Source organism: Mixophyes fleayi, chromosome 4, assembly GCF_038048845.1.
Source record: "Mixophyes fleayi isolate aMixFle1 chromosome 4, aMixFle1.hap1, whole genome shotgun sequence".
Classification (NCBI taxonomy): domain Eukaryota; kingdom Metazoa; phylum Chordata; class Amphibia; order Anura; family Limnodynastidae; genus Mixophyes; species Mixophyes fleayi.
In genome coordinates, this window is record NC_134405.1 from 20,342,461 (window position 1) to 20,365,034 (window position 22,574).

General features: G+C 44.7%; 1 long non-coding RNA gene across 2 annotated transcripts in view; it reads right to left on the minus strand.

The window, feature by feature from the left end:
• Nucleotides 1–22,574, minus strand: part of LOC142151107 (uncharacterized) — a 45,896-nt gene that overhangs the window by 22,137 nt on the left and 1,185 nt on the right. The gene's annotated exons all lie outside the window — the stretch shown is intronic.

Below are 22,574 nucleotides of genomic sequence, written 5' to 3' on the forward strand. Positions count from 1 at the left end.
ATCCTTACACGTTCTGTATGGTGACCTTCACTGTCCTCAGATGTTGAGAGCTTTGTCCGCACTTGTGAAGCCTTCGCAAGAAACAAAACCTCTAGAATCTCACCTTCAGGTCCACTTATGCCTTTGTCTACACCTATGAAACCCTGGACACATCTGTCAATGGATTTTATTGTGGATCTGCCATACTCTTCAGGAAACAACACTACATGGGTGATAGTGGACCGTTTCAGTAAAATGTCCCATTTTGTTCCTCTGACCAAGCTCCCTAGCGCTCAGGATCTGGCGGTGTTATTTGTACAGCATGTTTTTCGTCTTCATGGTTTACCCATTGACATAGTTTCGGACCGGGGCTCCCAATTTGTTGCTCAGTTCTGGAGGTCCTTCTGTAGCATCCTTGGGATTAACATCAGTCTCTCTTCAGCCTATCACCCTTAATCCAATGGACAGACTGAAAGAGTGAACCAATCGTTGGAACAGCTTCTACGTTTCTACACTACTGAGTTTCAAGACAATTGGTCATCATTGCTCCCGTGGGCTGAGTTTGCATATAATAACGCCTCTTATTCCTCCTCTCAAACCTCTCCTTTTTTCTGTAATTTTGGCTTCCATCTGAGATCAAATTCCTTGTCCTTGCTCAACTCTTCTGGCCTTCCGGAGATCCGTTCCACGGCTTCATACCTCAAGTCTGTTTGGAAAAAAGTGCATGCTGCATTAGTACGGGCCTCTTTCCAGTCTAAAAAATTTGCAGACTGTCATCGGAAGGACTGTTCATTTAAGGTGGGGCAAAAAGTCTGGTTATCCACCTGCAATATTAAGCTCAGACAGCCCTGCAAAAAACTGGGCCCTAGATTTATTGGCCCATTCCTGATCACCAAACGGGTGAATCCTGTCGTCTTCAGGCTAAAACTTCCTCGTTCACTTAGGATTCCGAACACCTTTCATTGTTCTCTCCTGAAGCCTGCTATCTCTGCACGCAATTCTAGGCTCCGTTACTTACGGAAATCTCAGCCTGTCATCCCGGAAGGCCACAAGAAATTCCTGGTGGAGAAGATTCTGGACTCCAAAAAGGTCCAGGGGCAAATCCACTTCTTAGTTCAGTGGAAAGATCGTGGCCCGGAGGAAAGATCCTGGATTCCATGGAGACGCTTGCATGCCCGCAAACTCATTGAAGAATTTTTCAGACAATTCCCTGGAAAACCTGGTTGTCGGGGTCCTTTGACCCCTCCTCAATGAGGGGGTACTGTTAGGAGCCGCAGCGGTACGAGCTGCCGCCGCGTCTCGTCACCTTGACGACCGGGACATCACTTTCGGCCGTGAGACGGTAGGACGCTTCCTCTTCAGCGCCGTGTCCCGGCAATAAAAGTAAGCCAGGCGCGTGTGCACATCGGCCCCACTAGCCTGCGGGCTAATTAATGAAGTTAATTAAAACTTATGCAGGGGGCTTTGTATACTTCAGAGCCAGGCTCTGATTGGCTGCTGGTAGTATTTAAGGCAGGGAGGGCTTAGCCTCCCTGCCGGTTATAGCTTACAGTCCTCTGTGTTGCTGCCTGCTGCTGTACTGTTGGTGTTAAACCTTGGACCTCTGTTTGCCGTGTATGACCCCTGCCTATACTCTGGATTTGTCTTTTTGCCTGTGCCCTTGACCTTTTGGCTCATACCTTCATTTCTGCTGATTTGCTCGTGACCCTGACCCCTGGCGTGTTTTCTGACGATTCTATCTAGCAAGTGACCCCTGACCTCGGCTTGTTCTTTGGATTCGCTGTCTGCCATTATCCTCTGCTCCTGGGTTCTCCACAGCTGGTACACATCACATGACCCTCTGTAGTCTGCGGCCAAGTCTGTCCCCACCACTAGGGGCTCCCGTGAACACCAGACTGTCAGAGCAGACTCCGGGTGTTGTTGTACTGGCTCGAGGGGTTCCTGACAGCCAGGCTTTCAGGCCAATTTATCACTTCACATGAAAGACTTGCTTAGCATTTCCTGCTATCAGCAAAACAGACTCCCTTCCCCACATATGCCTAATTGGATTTCCTCTAGCAAAGTTAAAGACAAAAGCGAATCTCCTCCCTGATTCTGTCTCAGCAATAAATACATTTCCTCTACAAATAAGTGCACACAATAAATAAAAATCAGTATATTGCGATGATACAAACTGGTGACCTGCATTATTACCTTTAAATAACGTGTATAATAATGTGTACAATAAGTTATTTATAAGTTATCCAGCCACACTCCCCTCCCCTTGTCTATGCGTGCAACTAAAGGGCTATGTCCCAACGATTTGGTCCCTGGTCCCGCAGTCTCTTGAGGTTATCGGAGGTGATTCGTGGGATCTGGCTCTTCCGGCCGAGACAGTCCATCTGTATTGCTGTTAGCATTCATTGTTTGTGAATTATGTGAGTCATAAATTTGAAGTGCAAGGCTCCATCTTAATAGTATGCCATTCTCCCCTGAGGTGTGTTGCAGCCACTTTAAAGGATTATGATTAGTCACCACAGTAAAATGTCGTCCATACAAGTAAGGTTGAAGTTTTTTCACTGCCCAAACATTCCTTTTCAATTGTGGCATAACCCACCTCCCGGTTCAGCAGTTTTCTGCTCAAATTGGCCACATTGCTCCAGGTGCCCCGTCCATCTGGCTAAGTCCTTGTCATAATTTGGCGCCATCAGTACTGGAGCGCGAACCAGGGCTTCCTTTAACAACTGAAATGCCAGCTCACAAGCAAATGTCCAGTCACGTACCTTGCGGAATTTCTTCTTAGTGAGATCGGTCAGAGGCTTCGCTACAGTACTAAAGTCTGGGACAAAACGTCTGTAGTACCCTGCATTCCCTAAAAAGGCCTGTACTTGTCTTTGGGTCGTGGTCCGGGCCAGTCTCGGATTGCCTCTATCTTAGCTGGTTCTGGCTTAACCCTAACTTCCCCCACACGATGCCCCAGGTACTGTACCTCTGACATCCCTATTTAACACTTGTCTGCTCTGATGGTCAGACCCGCACACTGAATTTTTTCCAACACCTGACCTACATGTTTCAGATAGTCCTCCCAGGTTTTGCTGAAAATGGCAATATCAACCAAGTAAGCCTGAGCAAAGCCTTTACACCCTTCCAGTAGGTAATCTACCACATGCTGGAAAGTAGTCGTCACGTAGCTGTCTTCATACCAAATGGCATGGACTTAAACTCGAACAGGCCAAATGGGGTGATGAATGCAGACCATTCTTGAGCCTCTGAGGTCAGTGGTATCTGCCAATATCCCTTACTCAAGTCAAAGGTGGAAATATACTTTGTTCCAGTTAACTAGTCTCACAGAGCGTCAATGTGGGGCAGGGGATAGGCATCAGACATGGTCACCTTATTCAACTGGCGGTAATCTACTCAAAACCGCATTGTCTTGTCCTTCTTTCGAACCAGTACAACAGAGAATGCCCATGGACTATGCGATGGCTGGATAACCCCTAGCACAAGCATTTCCTGTACCTCCTTATGTATACTCTGCTTGGCCTCTGGTGAGACCCGATAAGCGGGTTCCCTAACTGGCCTATGCCCACCAGTGTCCACATGGTGCATCTCCAAGCAAGTCCGGGCTCTGTGCTGAACTGAGTAGCAAAGGGCCACAGCAATGCTTTAAGCTGATCCCTCGTGCAGGCACTCAACTGCTCATCCCTGCCCACTTCCTCTACACCAATTTCACCCCTGGCATCCACGAGGAGGTCAGATAGTGGATCACTTCCTGTTTCCTCAATCAGTAAGCAGCAAACTGCTGCGACCAACTCAACACGCTCGTGGTATGCCTTTAGCATGTTCACACTGTAGGTGATGTCACTTAGGCGTTTTCAGATGCGTACGATCTAGCTCAGGCAGCCTGGTGCTTTTTCTGATGCGTGGGTATCAGAACAAGGACCTTCTGTCCTACCTCAAATACTCTTGTGAACACGCCCTGATAATACCAAGTCTTCTGTTTCGACTGTGCTTCTGCTAGGTTTAGCCTGCGTGAGCCCCATGAGATTCTCTAACCAATCTCAGAGCTTTAACACATACTCCACTACAGAGACATCCTGGGTGGGTAGCTCACCTTCCCAAGACACCCGGAACAGGTCAAGAGGTTCACGGACTCTGCGGCCACATAGTTCAAAAGGGGAGAAACTGGTAGACTCCTGCGATACTTCCCGAAAAGCAACAGTTGGTGCTGCAGGTAGTGTTCCCAGTCCCACCCCCCAATGTTACAAATACCTGTAGCATGTGCTTCAGAGTGCCATTGAACCACTCGCACACTCCGTTACTCTGGAGATGATAAGGGGCAGTACAGAGTTGCCTTGCTCCGCACTTTGCCCGGACACTGGACCAGTTCACTCATGAACTTTGTCCCTTGATCAGTTAGGATCTCACTTGGGAACCCTACTCTACTAAATACTCCTAGCAGTGCAGCCGATACCTTTTCCGCAGTGATTGCGGACAGAGCTACAGCCTCTGGATACCGGGTAGCGTAATCCACCACGGTGAGGATGTACCTCTTCCCAATCTACTGGGCACAGGCAGGGGACCTACTATGTCCACAGCCACTTGCTGGAAAGGTTTCCCAGCTCTTTGCAAGGACCTGAGGGCAACACAAGCACTGGGGCGCCCAAGACGCTGACACACATAATAGGACTTGCATTCGGCCAACCGACATTTCAGGCCAGAAAAAGTTCTGGGTTAGGCGCTTCAGAGTTCGGTCCCTTCCAGGTTGTCCAGACAGGGGTTTCGTAGGTAACTAACATCATTTGTGTGCCAAAGCTCTGTGGGACCACCAGTTGAACTAGTTCCCAGACTGGTCTATGCCCCTCTACCTTCCTAGCTACATGGTTCAACAACCCTTTACATCCCGGTCACGCACCCCACCTCCATCCTGGAAGGCTGCTGCCAGCCTGGCGCCTCATGCCTTACAGCGAGGGATCAGAGAACTGCGCTGCCCTCATCTCTTCCCTGCGGTCCTCACTATCATCTAAGTCAAGACACTCTGCAGGGAGCTCTATGTTGGGGTTTCTAGGGTCAGTCAAAGGGAGTTCAGTTGCTAGGGTTATAATCTTTCCAGAGGCAACGGGTTTGCTGTTTCCTGAAGAATTAGCAGATGGAGTCTTTTCCTCTGAGCTCGCTGAATCTGTGGTTGTTGGCGATGGCTGTGGTCTAAAAGCATTGGTTTTTTCCTTTTTGCTGGGTTGTGCAGGGCTAGATCTTGAAGACTGTAGTCTGGCAGCTTGGCTCCGGGTAATAGAGGTTAGAAATTATGTTCTATTAGCTCAAGTGTCCTAATAAGGACAGTTACAGTCACTAGTTGAAGCTACAGATGGAATGATACCGATACTGCTCAAACAGCTTGCTTTTATACACATTCTGACCCACGTCAGCAGGGGGTAACCCAGCCCATTCCTAATTGGCACCGGAACGTCTCATGAGATAATTTAACATCAGGATATAATCTAAACTTGCATCCAACACAATTTAACTTCCACATCAACGTGATTTCCTCAGATTTGCTGTCTATCCTGTCTGTCTAGCAGGACATGCACACAGGTAACGCTCCCCTGACAGGGTTTCTAGGCCAATTTGTCACTTCGCATGAAAGACTTCCTTAGCATTTCCTGTTAACAACAAAACAGATTCCCTTCCCACATATGCCTAATTGGAGATTTACTGTAGCAAAGTTACAAACAAAAGCAAATCTCTTCCCTGGCTCTGTCTCAGCAATAAATACATTTCCTATAAAAAAAAAGTGCACATAATATAATAAAAATCAGTAAATTGCAATGATACAAACTGACGCCCTGCACTGTTACCTTTGAATAAATTTATACAATTTATTTATAAGTGATCCAGCCACACGGGCATCTTGACTGTCTTGGAGGTGTGAAGTCTCTTGGAATAGGAACCTTTGCCTTTCTGAGACTGACCTCTGATTGCAAACGGTCTGCTTCTAATGGAAGACTGACACCTAGAGGCAGCGCTTCCACGAAAGGACTGCCGAAAAGACCCAAACCTCAGAATCATAGGTTTAGTAGTGTTCACTGGCAGGAAAGTACTCTTGCCTCCAGTCTTCTGACTGATCATATTATCCGGTTCAGGACCGAAAGGCACCAATCAGGAGAAAGGTAAGGCTTCTAAGGATATTTTAGATTTGCCATCAGCATCCCAGGAACAAAGCCAAAGCATCCTTCTAGCTGCCACTGCAGACGCGGATATAGAAGAGCCACATCTTGAGCTGCCTCCTAAACATAACCAGAAGCTTCCTTAAGGTGAAGACCCAAAGGGAGTTATTCGGAATCCTGTAATCCCACTGCTAATTGTTCGGCCCAAGATATCATAGCTCTGGCCACCCAAGCGGACGAAAGCAAAGGTCTAAAAGCCGTGCCGGACGCAATGAAAATGCTTTTCAGAAACCCCTCTATTTTTCGATCCGATGGATCCTGAATTGCCACTGAGCTAGGAACCTGAAGGGTAGTATGCCGAGCTAACCTAGCCACCGGAGCATCCACTCTGGGTAACTATTCCCAATGAGCCACTTCCTGCTCCTGCAGAGGATAAACCATTGCACACCTTCGAGGAACTGAAAATCTCTTGTCCGGTTGCTTCCAGGCAGACTCTGCAATCTCTGTAAGTTCCGCTGAAGAGGGAAAACAAACTGTTTTTGGCGTACTGCATTTAAATAACCCCTGAACAGGAAGCCCCTGGTCTTCTGCTTCTATTAGTTCAAGGGTCTGATGAACCGCCTTCACCAGATCCTGAATTCCCTGGTTTCTGGTGTTGTTATCGGTCTCCCAATTGAGTAGAATGAATCCTTCACCAGTTCGCCATTCTCTTCAGGTGAACCCTCTGAAACTGAGAATGATAAAGGGTGAGAAAGCCTGGAACGCTTGGCTCTAGGCGCTAATTATCTAGGAGAGACTAAATATCTATTGAAGTGGTCTAAACGCAGAGTATGACCATACAGGTTCAGTCTGTGTGGCCTGGGATAGAGTAGGAAGTGCCCAAGGGATCTCACTTCTAGCACCTTCTAAATCCACAGAATTAACCATCTCCATGGCACCTGCTGAGGAGGGTCCAGCTTTTAAATGCATAGCAGCAGTAGTTTCTGCTTGTTGGTTAATAAGCCGAGTAAGCATAGAAACCGACTGCGTTAAGGAGGAAACCCAGGCCGGCTCTTCTGCGCGGAAGAAGTCAGACTGTGCTAGGAAACATCTTTCCGCTCTGGGGGATACCACCAGCAGTGGGAGAAACTCTCACTCATTCAACTGTCAGATGTTTCACACACTCAGGAACAGGATCTCCACAACATCCTGCCTAGTATGTGCACCTGCACCTGAAAGTGCCTCCTCTGATATACAATATCATTGCCCAGCTCGAAACTAAGCTCCTCAGTAGCTCTATGAGATCCAAGTCTCCCCCTCCACCTTAGCGGGGTACTTGGTATCTCTCAATATGGCTGTTCCTTAGATGGACCTGCCTGGATATTGCAGCAACACATAGTGCTGTCACTGCATGATCAATAGATTAAGTTCTCAGTCTTCCTTTTTTTCTTTAGTCATCAAAACAGCAAAAATAAACAAGATTTAGTTCCATTACAAACCCATAAGGTTAAGTGTTATCCCCCCAAGCAAAATCTAACAGAACAAGTAACCTAACAAAACAGTAAAAACTAACTAAGCAGCAAATACTGCAGAGCAGTAGTTATCCCAACTCCTTGGGCACTTAAACAAAACTGAAGTTCATTGGGGTTGCAGAGGGGAGGAGTCAGCAGCAAGTTTAGTTATTAACTATTTAAGTTCCAACTCAATGCGCCCTCACACAACCCCATAGTAGCAGTGTGCCCCAAAGTGGATGAAGGAGAAATCACGTTTTCTAATTCATCCAATTGGGTAACACTGAGACTATGGGGATGTTCCAAAGCTGCCCCTCCTGTTTGGTACTCTCATAGATTCCAGCCCCACCTTCCAACTAGAACTGGCATCCTAAAAATGCAGAAACATTGAACTAGAAAGCTCTGTGAATGTATGAATCGAGGACCATGTGGCTATCCCATCTAGCTGCTCAGCTGAAGCATTTCGCCACCCACAAAATGCTACGACTTAGTAGAATACACCTCCAAAATGTAAAGAACAGGTTTCCACTCTTCAGTCTGATCCTTACCCTTTGCCAGAATCACGATATCCTGACTTAAGTGGAACCTGGAAACCACCTAGGTTAAAAAGATGGGTTTGTACAACAAACAGCCCTATCCTCATGAAAAGAGATGAAACGAAAAGATAGAGCACCCAGTTACGACACCCCCTGAGGCTGTGGAAATGGCAGATAGGAAATTGTCTTACATGTGAGAAAATGAGAGCCACAGATTGCAGTGATTCAAGGAAGCTCAAATCCCAAGGCTGGCTAAAGAAGGACTGAATAGTTGTCTCAAATGTATTACCCCCTGGAAGAATGTCTGTACCTCTGGTAAGAGTGCTAGTCTCTTCTGAAAAAAATAAAATAAAAAAAAATGCATAAAACTGAACCCTAAGCGACAGTTTTAAACCAAAATAGGTGAGCCACCTGGAAAGAAGTTAAGTACTTCTCATTCATACAATAGGTCTTCCAGACCCTATGATAATTAATAACTGAAACAGGTTTTCTGGCCCTGAGCATGGTCTTAAAAGCCCTGTCAAAGAATCCCCTACTTCTTAAGAATAATGGCTTCATCTTTAGAACCATTAGAGCAAAGTTCAACAGATCCTCCCTTTGAGGAAGAGGTAATTGGCCTCCCAGATTTTCACCTCTGGAATGAACACTGCCGATTTTGCTGAAACATTATGTTCTTCCTTGTACATGATCTTGGTGAACTCTTGCATTGAGTGCAAGGGGGCTCCTTATGCATCCCTGATGCCTAATGTACACCACTGTAGTGGCTTTGTCCGAATAAACTCTTATGGGTTTATCTCTCAAGAGAAGTTATTCCTGAACTGAATGTTAAACCCTACCCTCAGTTCTAGGACATTAATCAGGAGCTTTGCCTCTGCCTGAGACCAAAGATCCTGAACCAGAGAACTACCACCTCCCAGCTCAAAGACTGGCATTTGTTTTAACAACAGTTCAGTTCTTTATAGCAAAGGTATGAACCGTTAAATATGTTGACCTTCAGCCACCACAGAAGCAAGCAACAGATCCTCGAAGAGAGAAACTGTGTTTAGGTGAAAATGAAATTTGCAATGCCCTTGAGTGAAGTTGTGCAGACTGCACAGCCTAAGAGGTCGAGAACATCATCTTCAGGACACGCATACAAAACAGGGCAGACATCTGTCTATGAGCCAATAGATACCATACTAGTCTTGTAACTATCTAGTCTCCTGGAAGAAAACTCTGTGCCAATCGGGTGTCTCACAACAGACCAAAAAAGGCTGGTAGTGAAGAAACAGTTTAATGGTTTAACCCCAATTCATCATGCCCCAAGAATCTACAGTAGAACCACTTATCTTGGTAGGGAAACATAGACTCCCAACAGTCGAAGCTGGGTGGGCTGAACCTATATCCTACAAAGGGAGGAAACGCAGTGTCCCCCAGATGGATTCAGAGAAAGAGATTTGACATAAGTACCAAAATCTTCTTTTCTCAGTCATTCAATCTGGGGGACACTGATACATGGGGACCTTCTAAAATAGCCCCTAAGGGAGGATTTGCTCGGGAACCCCTGTGCGCAAAACAGTGCGGCCAAAGGTAGTATCCGAAGCAGCAAAAACATTAAACTGGTAAAATTTGGTAAAAGTTTGAACAGAGGACCGGGTAGCAGTCCTGCCCAGCTGGACTGCCGAAGCACTGTGACGAGCAGCCTAGGATGCCCCCACCGAATGCGTGGAGTGAGCTGTGAGCCTCTCTGGCACCGGCCTGCTAGAACTCACATAAGCCTGCAGAATCGTAGATATAATCCAAAGGGCAATGGATTGCTAGAAGCCGACCAACCTCTCTTATGGGTGTCATACAAAACAAAAAGATAGTCCATCTTGCGATAAGTAGAGGACCTATCCACATAAGTGTGTAAAGCCTGCACCACTTCCAATGATGAACCCTCTCGGAAAGCAGGAATCACTATATCCTGGTTCACCTGGAAACCAGACACGACCTTAGGAAGAAAGGAAGGCACTGTCCTCAAGACTGCCCTGTCTTCATGAAAAATCAGGTATGGAGCCCTACACGATAAGGCCCCAAGTTCTGACACCCTGCGTGCAATATTGCGAAGCAATAGTTAACAAGAAAACTACCTTGCAGGTCAAAAATCTGAGTTCAGCCGAAAGCAAAGGTTCGAATGGAGGCTTCTGGAGAATACCCAGGACCAAATTGAGATCCCAGGATGCTATCTGCGGAACGTAAGGAGGCTGAATGCGCAACACTCCCTGAGAGGTTTGATCTTCAGGAAGAATAGCCAGACGGCATTGGAAAAACACAGATAACGCCGAGTTTTGAACCCTAAGGGAAATGAAATGAAGCCCAACATCCAAACTATCTTGGAAAAACTCCAATAAACCAGACAAATTGAAAAAAGTCGACTGACAAGAATGAACCTCACACCATTTCACATAAGTCAGCCACATCCTATGGTAAATGCGTGCCGAAGACGGCTTCCTAACCTTCATCAAGGTCTGCACGACACCGGAAGAGAAACTCTTGCCGGACAAATGTTGGCATCAACAGCCACGCTGTTAAAGCCAACCGAACGAAATGAGGATGATGAAAGGGTCCCTGCTCCGGTAAATCGGGCCTGCGAGGAAGAGGCCAACCCGGACCGTCTGCAAGCAGAAGAATGTTGGCGTACCAAACCGTCCTGGGCCAGTTTGCCGCAACTAGAAAAACCGGAAAGCCCCGACCCCCAGAGCCACCCAACGAAAAACTTGCTGAATCATGAGAATGGGAGGAAACAAATACCCCTGTCAGAAGTCCCAATGCATGGTCATTACATCCACTGCCGCTGCGAAAGAATCCCTGGACCTTGCGTAAAACCTTGGTACACAGCAATTGTGACGAGAGGTCATCAAGTCTATGTCGGGAAGGCCTCATCTGTCAACTAGATCCTCAAGGATGCAAGGACCCATTCCCCTGGGAGGATCGCTTCCCTGCTCAAGTAATCGGCCTACCAGTTGTCCAGCCCCAGAATAAATACTGCGGATATGGCTGGAACCTTTCCGCCCAAGACAAGATCTCGTTCGCCACTGCCATGGCACTTGCGCTTCTTGTCCCGCCTTGGCGGTTTACTGCGCCCACTGAAGAGCCAGGAGGATTACCTTTAATTTGAGAACATTTATAGGTAGGGAGACCTCCCTGCTTGATCACAGACCCTGTAGGCGAATAAGAGGACCACTGCCCCCCACCCCCTCAAACTGGTGTCCGTGATCCCCAAGATCCATGACCATGGAACGAACGACTGACCCATCACTAAGTTCTCGGGTTTGCCCATCACCGAAGGGAGAGAAGGGCAATCCTGGACAACTGGAAATACTCGAGATGAAAGGCAGATTCCGACCATTGGCATAAGAGGTTCCACTGAATAACCCGTGAACAAAACCGGCCATAAGGAAGGGTCTCAAAAGAGGCGACCATCTGACCCAAGAGCTTAATGCCCATGAACATAGAGGGTCGAGGAGACTGGAGAAGGTTCTGCACCGATGTCCTGATTGCAGAAACCTTGTTTTCTGGAAGAAAAACTTTCTGTGGACTAGTGTCCATGAGAAGACCCAAGAATACCATACTCTGGGACGCAACCAACTGGGACTTCGAGTAATTTATCACTGTAACAGGAAGGACCGCCTATGCCACCCTGTCTGCTGTTGCTGGAAACCGTTTGGGCTTACTTTGCCACCGTCCCCTTATATCTTTACCGGCATCCAGAATCAAGGTTTTTAGGGGTGACTGATGCTGCTAGCATCAGTTACTGGTGTACCTGGGCTGGTACCCCTGACCTCGTCCTATAGATCAGGGTTGCTGTAGATGGATCCCCCCTGGCCTATCACACTGGCCAGAGCTGCTGGGTAGTGGGCAGAGTGGTGGTACTGGGTCCAAACCTCAGAACAGCCGGGAACTAATTAGAGTTTGGTCTAATCTGTGGGTCACAGGATAGAGAAGTTTCCAAGCAGGCCTTTGAAGCAAGTGATGTTTATTTGCTCTTACACTGGTTAAAGGTACCAGTGATCAGGTCAGATGGAAGAACAACTTTTAATACAAAACAGAGCCTTTTTTTATACACATTTGAGACTTGACATAGCAGGAGGTAATTCGTCCTTCTGTCCCTTTAACCAATCTGGGCTGATTCATGCAGCCTGCACATAAATCAGCCCAGAGAGGTTTTACACCTTTAACATTACTGCTAGTGGCAGGGGGGAGTATACTTCCCCTCTGTCCACGAGCTGCCAGGGAGATGGGGGCTCAGCCCACTCTCCTCCCCTGCTCTCTGTCTGGGGTGGGAGATTTAAAAGATAAATCTCTCGCCCCAGAGGAACAAACAGACTTCAAGGGACTGGGCGCCGGGGTCTGGCTCTGCTCCCTGGCCGAAAATAGTACCAGGGGAGAGCAGACAGATCCCGGAGCAGCAGTCCCTGCCCTAGTTGAAGCTATTTGAGCTCCAACTAGGGACTTGGCTTCCGGAGACCCCCTGCACCTGGCTGCTTGTTATGTTTCAAGGTTACCTTAGTCAGTATTTACGCCGGCCTTCCTAGGGCGCGGAGTCTAACGGCCCTCCCGGTCTTCTCCAAGAACCGCCGCAAGGCAGGGTGGGTTTTGCTGCCGGAGAACCGCAGGTCGCGGCCCCCAGGTTAGCCTACTGACGTAAGGAGAGAGTTCTATGAGATGGACATGTAGCGGCACGGTCAGATCCACAGAAGAATAGATAACTGAAGTCACTAACCGTATATTCAGAAGGTAGTAGTCTGGAGTAGAGACTGGTGGAATGCAGGAGTCAATCCACGGTACAGCCCCAGGAGCAGAAGCGTAGTCCAGAATAGCTGGTTCGGTACACAGAGATCCGTCCGTTAATGCAGTACCAGGGATTAGACAGTAGAATGGTCTGGAGGATAGCCGGTTCGGTACACAGAGATCTGTCCGTTATGCAGTACCAGGGGTTAGGCAGTAGAATGGTCTGAAGGAGAGCTGGTTCGGTACACAGAGATCTGTCCGTTATGCAGTACCAGGGGTTAGGCAGTAGAATGGTCTGAAGGAGAGCTGGTTCGGTACACAGAGATCAACAGTCACAAAGGAGAACACCAAGGAAGTCAAAGCACAGGAAGTGCAGCCAGATACAGGTAACACGTTGCTCTGACACCTACAGTGTGTCAGAGCAGTCCTGAAGTAGGAGTTTGAATTCCCCGCCCAGATCAGCTGACCTCCCGCCGGGACCTACCCGGAAGTGCGGAAGTACAGAGCGAAGGAGCGGCGCTGACACAGGTAAGCGCCGTGACACTGCTGGAGGGTGAAGGGGAGCCAGGGCTGCCTCTGCAGCCCCAGCACAAGGTAAGTAGTTTTTTTTTATTTTACACATATACACTTACATTTCAAATATACATAGTTACACTCCCGATGCCCAGCGCCGGGAGGTAACCCCTTCAGCGCTGAGTGCCGGTTCTGTACCGGCGCCTACACAAACACTTCACATTTAGTTAAAATACATTTTTACACTCGCCAGGGTTTAACCCATTCCCTGTTGCAGCGTTGGGTGCTACTCACCCGGCGCTGCAGCGCACATGTAAAATACATTTTTGATTTAACCACTTTTCATGCGGCTTCTAGCACCGGTGATTAAACCCTCCCGGAGCCGAAGTAATTTTCAAGCAGGCCGCCCCCGGTTCTCAGAGACCCAGCCACAATCACCCCCACCTGTGTTGTTCCAGAATCCGAAGGGTCAGCAAAAGATGCTGATCCAAGATGCTCCGCGTAGGAGCCTTAATAAGGAATTTTTCCAAATAAGAAATTATGTTAACACCCATGGCCCAGAGGCGGACAGCCATCACAGACATGATCTTTGTGAACACACAGAGCATTGTTGACAGACCAAAAGGAAGTGCCCTGAACTGAAAATGGTTCTTCTCTATCGTGAACCAAAGGAGAGACTAATGACCCTCCCAGATGGGAACATGGAGATAAGTGTTTTTGATGTCTATCGACGCTAAAAAATCCCGGGGTTCCAGCCCCTTGATCACGTAGTGGACCGATTCCATCTGGAACGTGTCCACTCGCAAATGCTGAGTGATTCAGCTGAAATGACCCATCCAGCTTTGGGACTAGGAATAGATTTGAATAAAATCCCGACCCTTCTGGGGATTCGACACTCAGCAAACGACTCCTGCTGAAAGAAGAATCGACTGCCTGAGTCAAAGATCTTCGCTGAGAACAACATCCTGCAATAAATTAAGTATCACTATAAATTAACTCCACTCTTTTTTTTATATATTATTATTTTTATGGTTTTTACTAGAGTAAACTTAAAAGTCTACCAGAACAGACTAGCCCTCAAAGATATGTAGTCTTAAACTTTACTCCCCTGATGGGGAAAATACACTAAACAAGAAAATTGCGTGTGATACACAGATAACCAACTAAGGAATAGATACTTAACTGGGTTCCAGGGTAAGGAAGGAAGGAGTCAGCGACAGCACACTTCTTTCTCCTCACAAAGCCAATTGAAGAACATCCAACCTCCACTGCAATCGAGGGAAACTTTTGCTATGACTTCAAACCCTCCAGGAGTTGCTGTAAATACTATTCTACTGCCTACAAACCCCCAGGTGGAAGCAGAGATAAGTCTCTTAAGGATGGACTCTATTTCATAACTGTACTATCCTAAAGGGCTGCAGCCTTAGGGATCAGAATAGTCATGACTCTATACAAAAACTCTAGTTGCCTTACCTTTGTCCCACTTGGACAGAAGATATAGGATCAGTAGTCATTAGGTAACCTTAAACTTCCGCTAAGATTTAGTTCATGCCTCCCAGAGAAAAGAATCCAACAGTGGGGAAAGAAAATAACCTACTGTTTTCCACTTCCTCCTAAACAGCGTATTGTCAGGTTCAGCTGACTTCTTGCTGTCCTAGATGCGTAGTTGGAGCACCCATATCATCTCATACAGTATGCGATGTTAAATATTTTCATGTCAAAAAAGACAAAAGTATTAGAGGAGTGATATCTTTATTGGCTAACCAAAACTTTTTTTTTTATTATATTTGCTAGCTTTCAGAGCACAGAGGGCCCTTCATCAGGTAAGTTTACAAGTGAATAACTGAGAAAAGGGCACGACATTTAAGAGCTGTGACATCAAAAAATTTGTACAGGGGGGGGGGGGGAATACATCATTAAGATAAGCTAAAGTAATAAAAAGGAGGTTTTCGTTATGGATGGTCCTACAAGTTCAGAGGTCTGCACTTTGCTGTGGGGTGTGAAGTGTGTCCATGTAGTGGGTCATAAATCCAGGTGTTAGATTGAGTCCTTTAGTCAATGACTGGAATGTTCTTATCAGCTTGAATTCCCATATTTTTCTCTCCCTGTTATTTTTAAAAAGACCTTTAAGTATTAGGACTTTTAAATCTGTCATATTGTGTCCTGGTCCAGAGAAGTGTTTACCCACGTGTGTGTCCAGAGTCTTCTTTATTGTGTGTCTGTGTAAATTCATCCTGGATTGCAGTTTCTGCCAATAAAGTTATCACTCCTATAATACTTGTCTTTTTTGACACGAAAGTATTTAACATCACATAGATTTTTCTGGCTAACACGGTACTGCAATAATAAAAAAATATTTTTTGCTACACAATCTCATACAGTAGTGCTTGTCAAGGCACGAGGGAGTCCTTAATGTCTGACTTCTCCAATACCTTACCCTGTTCCTTTAACACTTAGAAGCAGACCCTTCCCAGAATGGGGAAAAAACACTTAGAGACTCAGGATGGGACTAGGGGAGAAACTCTGAAGAGTTCTCCAGGATCTTCTCTTATGAGGGCAAACTATAACTGATCCCTACATTAGCTTAGCCAGGCTTGTGCACAACCAGCTCATCTAGGAGCCCCTTGAGTCATTTGCTAAAGCTTCAGCAAAAGAGATGGAGAAACGGTTCCTTCCAACTGCACAGTGAGCTGCATGAGCTCAGAACAGACTAAGCCAGGCATTTTAGCCAGGCTGGTGTGACAGTATCACTTCTAAATAACTTATGGTATAAATTTATTTAAAGGAAATAGCGCAGGGCGCTTATTTATATAATTGCAAATGTACTTATTTTTGATATTGTGTTTATTTTAGTAAAGGAAATAACTATTTCTGAGACCAGGGAAGGAAATTCATTTTTTGTTTTAACTTTGCTAGAGGAAATGCATTATTTCTGAGATATGTACCTGATGCAATAAGCCTTTGTTGAAGAAGTATTTTGTGTATTTTGGAAGGGAAATGACTTGTTTGTGGTTTTGTAACTTTTCTTTGGGAATGTGTATTCTGCAACTGTATGAAGAAAGGACTCATGTTAATTAGACCGTTTGATGAGTGAGGACCAAGCATCTGAAGGCACAGTAAGGTTTAATTAGACATGCTGTTAGATGCCATGTGTCTAAAACAAGATGCAGCAAATCACAGCAAGTTTTAGGATATCACAGATAAGAGTAAATATGGTTAGCTTTGTATTGCATGTAAATTCATTTTTGGGTAAACAAATTGCATTTTGATTCTAAAGATAGCTCAGACCTCAGGGGGCTGGCTTACCCTGTGAGGCTATGTCCAAAACTGTATAAAAAGCACTGTTTTGTATTGAAAATTGTTCTGGTTTCATCTGACCTGCTCACTGGTACCTTCAACCAGGGTGAGCAAATAAATATCACTTGCTTCAAAGACCTGCTTGGAAACTTGTTTATGCCGGTGACCTACAGATTTGACCTAACTCTAATCCGTTCCCAGTTGTTCTGAGATTTGGACCCAGCTTTACGGTACCACCACTCTGCCCGCTATCCAGCAGCTCTGGTCAGTGTGATAGGCCAGGGGGGATCCATCCAGAGCAACAATGATCCATAGGAAGAGGTCAGGAGTACCAGCCCAGGTACACCAGTAACGGGGTACACTAGCAGCATCAGTTACCCAGATGAAACCTGGTGCTGGATGCTGGTAAGGAGTCAAGTGGTGACAGTATTTGTAAGCCCCTCCTACTGCGGTTAGAGGGTGCATTTGGGATAACGAAAGGGAACGGTGGCAAAGTAAGCCCAGTTGGTTCCCAGCAACAACAGACAGGTTGGCATAGGTAGTCCATCCTGTCACAGCTGGTTCTGCCTGATCAGATGCAAAAACCGCAGACATGCCTTGCATGAGGTGTACAAGGTTTCTATGCCCTAGTGTCCACTGTGCAACTTAGACTGACATTTAATGCAAGCATGATATGAGAGGCAAATGTGTGAAAAACTCAGCAAGAGTAATGCACACATACCCACTCAGCTAAGAACCCCCAGCTCTTGGTACTTCACTGTAGCTGGGATCCAGGCGAGACAAGAGCTCTGAATGTGTACCTGTTTCAGCAGGTTTCAGATTGTGAACTAAATCTTAGCAAGAAGGAGAGGCCATTCTGCCTAGGTTTGCACCTTTCCCCAGGGCACAGCACCTCTTCTACTATCGCCATAGAAAATGGCCCACTTACTGGCAACTAGGGCCTAGTGCAGGGCTGCTAGCTTAAAGCTGCCTCCAGTCTCACAAGAAGCCACTATTACTGCACTGCCTACAGGCCCTAAGCACATGAGGCTAATCTGTCTCCCCCCTCCCGGCACCAGGAGTCAATTACATCTTTGCCACTCCCCCAGTCTGGTGCTGCTGCACCCAATGATGTGATGTCAGTACAGGGTGCCTAAGCATTGCCTGCGGGAGTAGTAGCGGGGATTCTTCCGAAATCCCACTTGAAGAGCGGGACACATTAGTGCAGACAGCCCAACAAGGCTGTCTGCTCCAGATGATTGCTGCAGCAGGAAATTTAAACTGAAATAAAAATAAGAAAACATGCTGCCAAAGCAGCCCAAAAGTACCCCCTGTCTTGTAGGCACTATATAAGAAACTGAGTAGCCTACAAGAGGGGGATAGAGAAGCAAAAACTATGAGATTTTCTAAAGTGCCATTGTCCTAACTGGGGCCTCTATACACCCATCAACAAATCCAGTAAATTTGGTTTCAATTAAAAAGGCACCAAGACTGTGGAAGACTATTTAGAATCTAAAGAAAACAGTAGTTTCTGACTGCCAGTTTGGGTTGAGCCAAGAAATGACATGTGAGCAGTTTGTGTATTTTACGAGTAGGTTAGTCACTTTATAACAGTATTTTTTGGAGTACAATATATAGAGTATGTATTCTGAAAAATATAGGTTGGGCTTGCAGCTATAATGGAGTGTGCAAAATATTATTGTCCAAATAAATAGCTAAAGAGACTCCCATTCATGAAAATATCTAGATGATGTTGCCAGAATCATTGCAAACATGTTACAGGTGTATGGGCTTTTGATCTTCCCTGTGAGTGGTTGGTTACCTTATTACTTTAGACTTATGTGCAAAGTCCTGAACTTAGCAGAAAGTAATAGGGAAAACATATTTATCATCATCATCATCATTTATATATATTAAGCGCCAACATATTCCATAGCGCTTTACAATTGGGGACAAACACAGTAAACTAATCAACGAACTGGGTAAAACAGACAAAGGTGAGAAGGCCCTGTACGCAAGCATAGAAATTAGGATTCTAAGTTCTGAAACATTAGTATCACATACTGGTTCCTTCCACTTTGCCCTCATGCTGGCTATGCATGAATTCAGTGGTTCCCGAATAAATATTTTCTGGAATTTACTAATAATCAAGCTGTTCTGACAATGTATAATACACATGATGACAAAACTTAATGGTGCTCAATTTCCTGATTACTTGGACTTTTTGGCCGATACCTTAACAGTTTCAGACTTTTAAATATAAAAATATCAACAAATTCACTTGCTAAATAAAGCCAAGGTAGTAATCACTATCGTTCAGAGACTGTTGGGAAACAGCTGTTTCCGCATAATTTAGGCATTTTTAAATATAACAGCAATTTAACAAATGCCTATCGCAGGCGATATCTCCATAATTAGACAAAGAGTCATTGCTGGGACAGCCTCCTATCAAATGCATGACTTTAACAGTAAATTGCCCTAAGTCATCTGTCATTGCTGCAATGACAGATCATACTTAATAGGGTAAAAACCAAAAGATTGTTACATAGGCCCCTATATCACAATAATCTATTTCTAGAATCTTTTATGAGATCTTTTCCATCTTCTCCCCACACATTTAGACCCAGAAAATACATTTGCCACAAATGATAAGGATTCCACATAGATTGTACTGTTACACAAAATATAGAATCTTTTATATTTCATGAAGATTTACTGTTAACGTCTTAGGGGGGTATTCAATTGTTCGGCTTGACGGCCGAAAAACTCGCTCTCTAAAACTATTACTGTTAATACGGTAAAATTGCGCTTAAAAACCGTTCATATGGTAATTTACTCGCTGAATTTCAGCTCGCAGCTGTAATTACTGTATTAACGGTAATAGTTTTAGAGCGCGAGTATTTCGGCCGTCAAGCCGAACAATTGAATACCCACCTTAGAATCTAAATAATTGGAAAACTGTAGGTCTAAAATTCATGTTTTGTGCCAAAGACCAAAATTAGTTTTTTCTCCTGCGCATATAGAATAAGTGAGTACCTGTAATCTGGAGATGAAAAAAAATAACTAGCACTTGCACTCCCTAATCTACCCCCACCAAATAGAATATTTCTGTACAATTCGACTTTTAACACTATATAATTAGAACTGCAATGTGACTGAGATTTTAACACACATATTTGTGTTAATGATCTATCCACATTGAGTAGATAAATCAAACCACAGTTAATATAAGAAAATGTCATCCCTGAATTAACCAGATTGAGTGTTTTTTAAAAAAAATAAAATCTTTTACATTGTTTTATTCATTTCCAGACAGTCATCCAGCTTTGCACGCAGTTAAATCTTAATGCAAGTCTGATGTCAGACTGAGCATGACTGCTGAGCACCCTAGCCTCCTCCCTCACCTCACAAAAGAAATATATATTTATTGTCTTTCTTCTCTTAGCTAAAAAAAAAAAAATACTAAACAAATGAGAGAAATGGTGCAGGAAGCCATCTTGAAATGTCTTCATTTCTAAATTTTAGTAAAAGAACAAAGGCAAACAATATTATAAATTAGGTTAAGTTTTACTTAATAAAAGCAAAATTTGCACATAAATTAAAATTAATGCAAAAGGAAAAATGTGAAGAAGGAAATGCAACGTATGCCGGAGATTGTAATTACGATTAAATGCAGGCATTTTCCCCTGTCAGTCTGTGAAAGAAATTGCTTTGAGTGTAAGATGACATTCTTTGCTCATCTAAACCTCAGAGTTGACACTAACAAGCTAAGCTCTCTCACTTGACATTATCTCTTCACCTACACGTCTAACTAGGTCTGAGGTGACAATATGTCCTGCTCTTGACATCTTGTGTGACATAATCTCTTTATTTAATAATGTGGCCAGCTCCATAGGCTGATTTTGTCAGCTAGAAATCTCACCGCAACTCAGGAGGCAATTATCCTCTCCACTACAAGAACTGACTAGAACAGTACCTTCCGATTTATCCCCCACCCTCTAATAGAGCAGTGAACCATTACAAAAAAATAAGCCTTCCTAGCATAAAGACTAGCCTGGGCTATAGTAAAATGTACAATCTAAATATTTCAATTCATGGTTACTTAATCATAAATTCATGGCAACATGTGAACTTTTAGAGCATGTATATGGCTCATATCTAAAATGAGACAGATGGAAGCCGTCTGCTCACTCCTTGTGATATTAGCAGCAACAAATTTTAATTACTTGATATAGTTGTAACATCTTTTTTTTTTTTTTTTTTTTAAACACCTAGTGAGTTGTCAGTGCAATGTGACTTATTTATCAGAACAGGTGCTTCCAAGACAGTTCTGGATTTGGGATTCCTGTCTTGCCTAAGACTGAGCAACACCCCTTAATACTGTACCAAGAAAAATCCAATTATTATGTAGGCTTAAGTGCTGAGCAATACTCTTTGCTGCAGGCAGAAAACTTTGATTTTGTACTGTGGTACTCAAAAACACTTAACTGGTCATGGTTTAAGAATTTCTTTTCACTGTCGATAATTATAGCCCTAACGCAAATCCTCAAAAACTTATTTTGGAGGGAATGGTTGAGACGTTGAATTAAACCACATGTACCACCTGATAATGTAGCAATTCTATTGTATGAGGATATTTGGATAGAATTTATAACCCATAAAAGTACTTTTACACTAGAACTTTTTCCCCAATATTGGCATTCACACAAAAAAAAGCAGTGGGAAATCTGAAACAAAATGTTGTATGCAGCATTGTCATCATTTCCTATGTCAACACGTTATTTTCGTGGGCTGCAAAGAGATATAGAGCTCAGATTTATTTATTTTTGATGTCCATACTTCATGTACAATTGTGTACAGCATGCAGAATAAGTATAATCCATAAGCCTGCACATTGTTGTTTCAACTTTCTTCTTTCTAAATGTTTTTAAATGCAACCGAGGAAACTTTGAGAAAAAGCTTGTGTGGACAAGCCCTAACTCTGCAGTTTCAACGAGGCCTTCAAATATGCATTCTTGGGGCTAGATTTACTAAACTGTGGGTTTGAAGAAGTGGAGATGTTGCCTATAGCAACCATTCATATTCTACCTTTCATTTTGTAGAATACTCTAAATAAATGATAGCTAGAATATGATTGGTTGCTATAGGCAACATCTCCACTTTTTCAAACCCGCCGTTTAGTAAATATACCCCTTAGCAGGGGCAAACACAGGATTTGTAGAGGGGGGTTTCCACACCACGCCACCAGTGGGCGTGGCCAGCATGTATAGGGGCGTGGCTGTAATATTAGACAGTGCTTGGTTACTCTCCAACGCTTCCTATCCCTATAATATACATGGGCAATGCTGCGTGCACTACTGTTAGGTGCACGCAGCTCTCCCTTTTCAACCAGAGCCGTGTGAAGCGGGGCAGGATCCAGCCACCTCAATTATACAGTGCCCCAGGTTTGGGGGGGGGGTTTGTTTCCAGGCACTAGGAAACCCCCCTCGGTTTGCCTATGCTTAGTCTCATGGACAAATATGAAACTACTGACTAATGTACTGTAACCACCGCTCTTCAACGGGCCAATTTTGAGACTATGGATAAAAATCACACCGAACACCACTGCTCCCTATTAACGATTGACAACTATTTTCCTTTTCAAGACAGGGCTCATATTGCTGCTTACATCTAGGACTCCCATGTATTATGGGCTTCTCAGCACTGTCCATAATTTTTTTTTTTTTTAACACCGTAAACCTGCAACTTGGACTTAAGAGCTGACATTCGTGAACAAAACAAACTTTACGTCACAAGGGTGTCCTAGTTTCGGAATGGTGGTTCCTCTCAGAGCCGTAACTTAGAATTCTAGCGCCCTGGCCGAGAAAGACAAATGCCGCCACCCT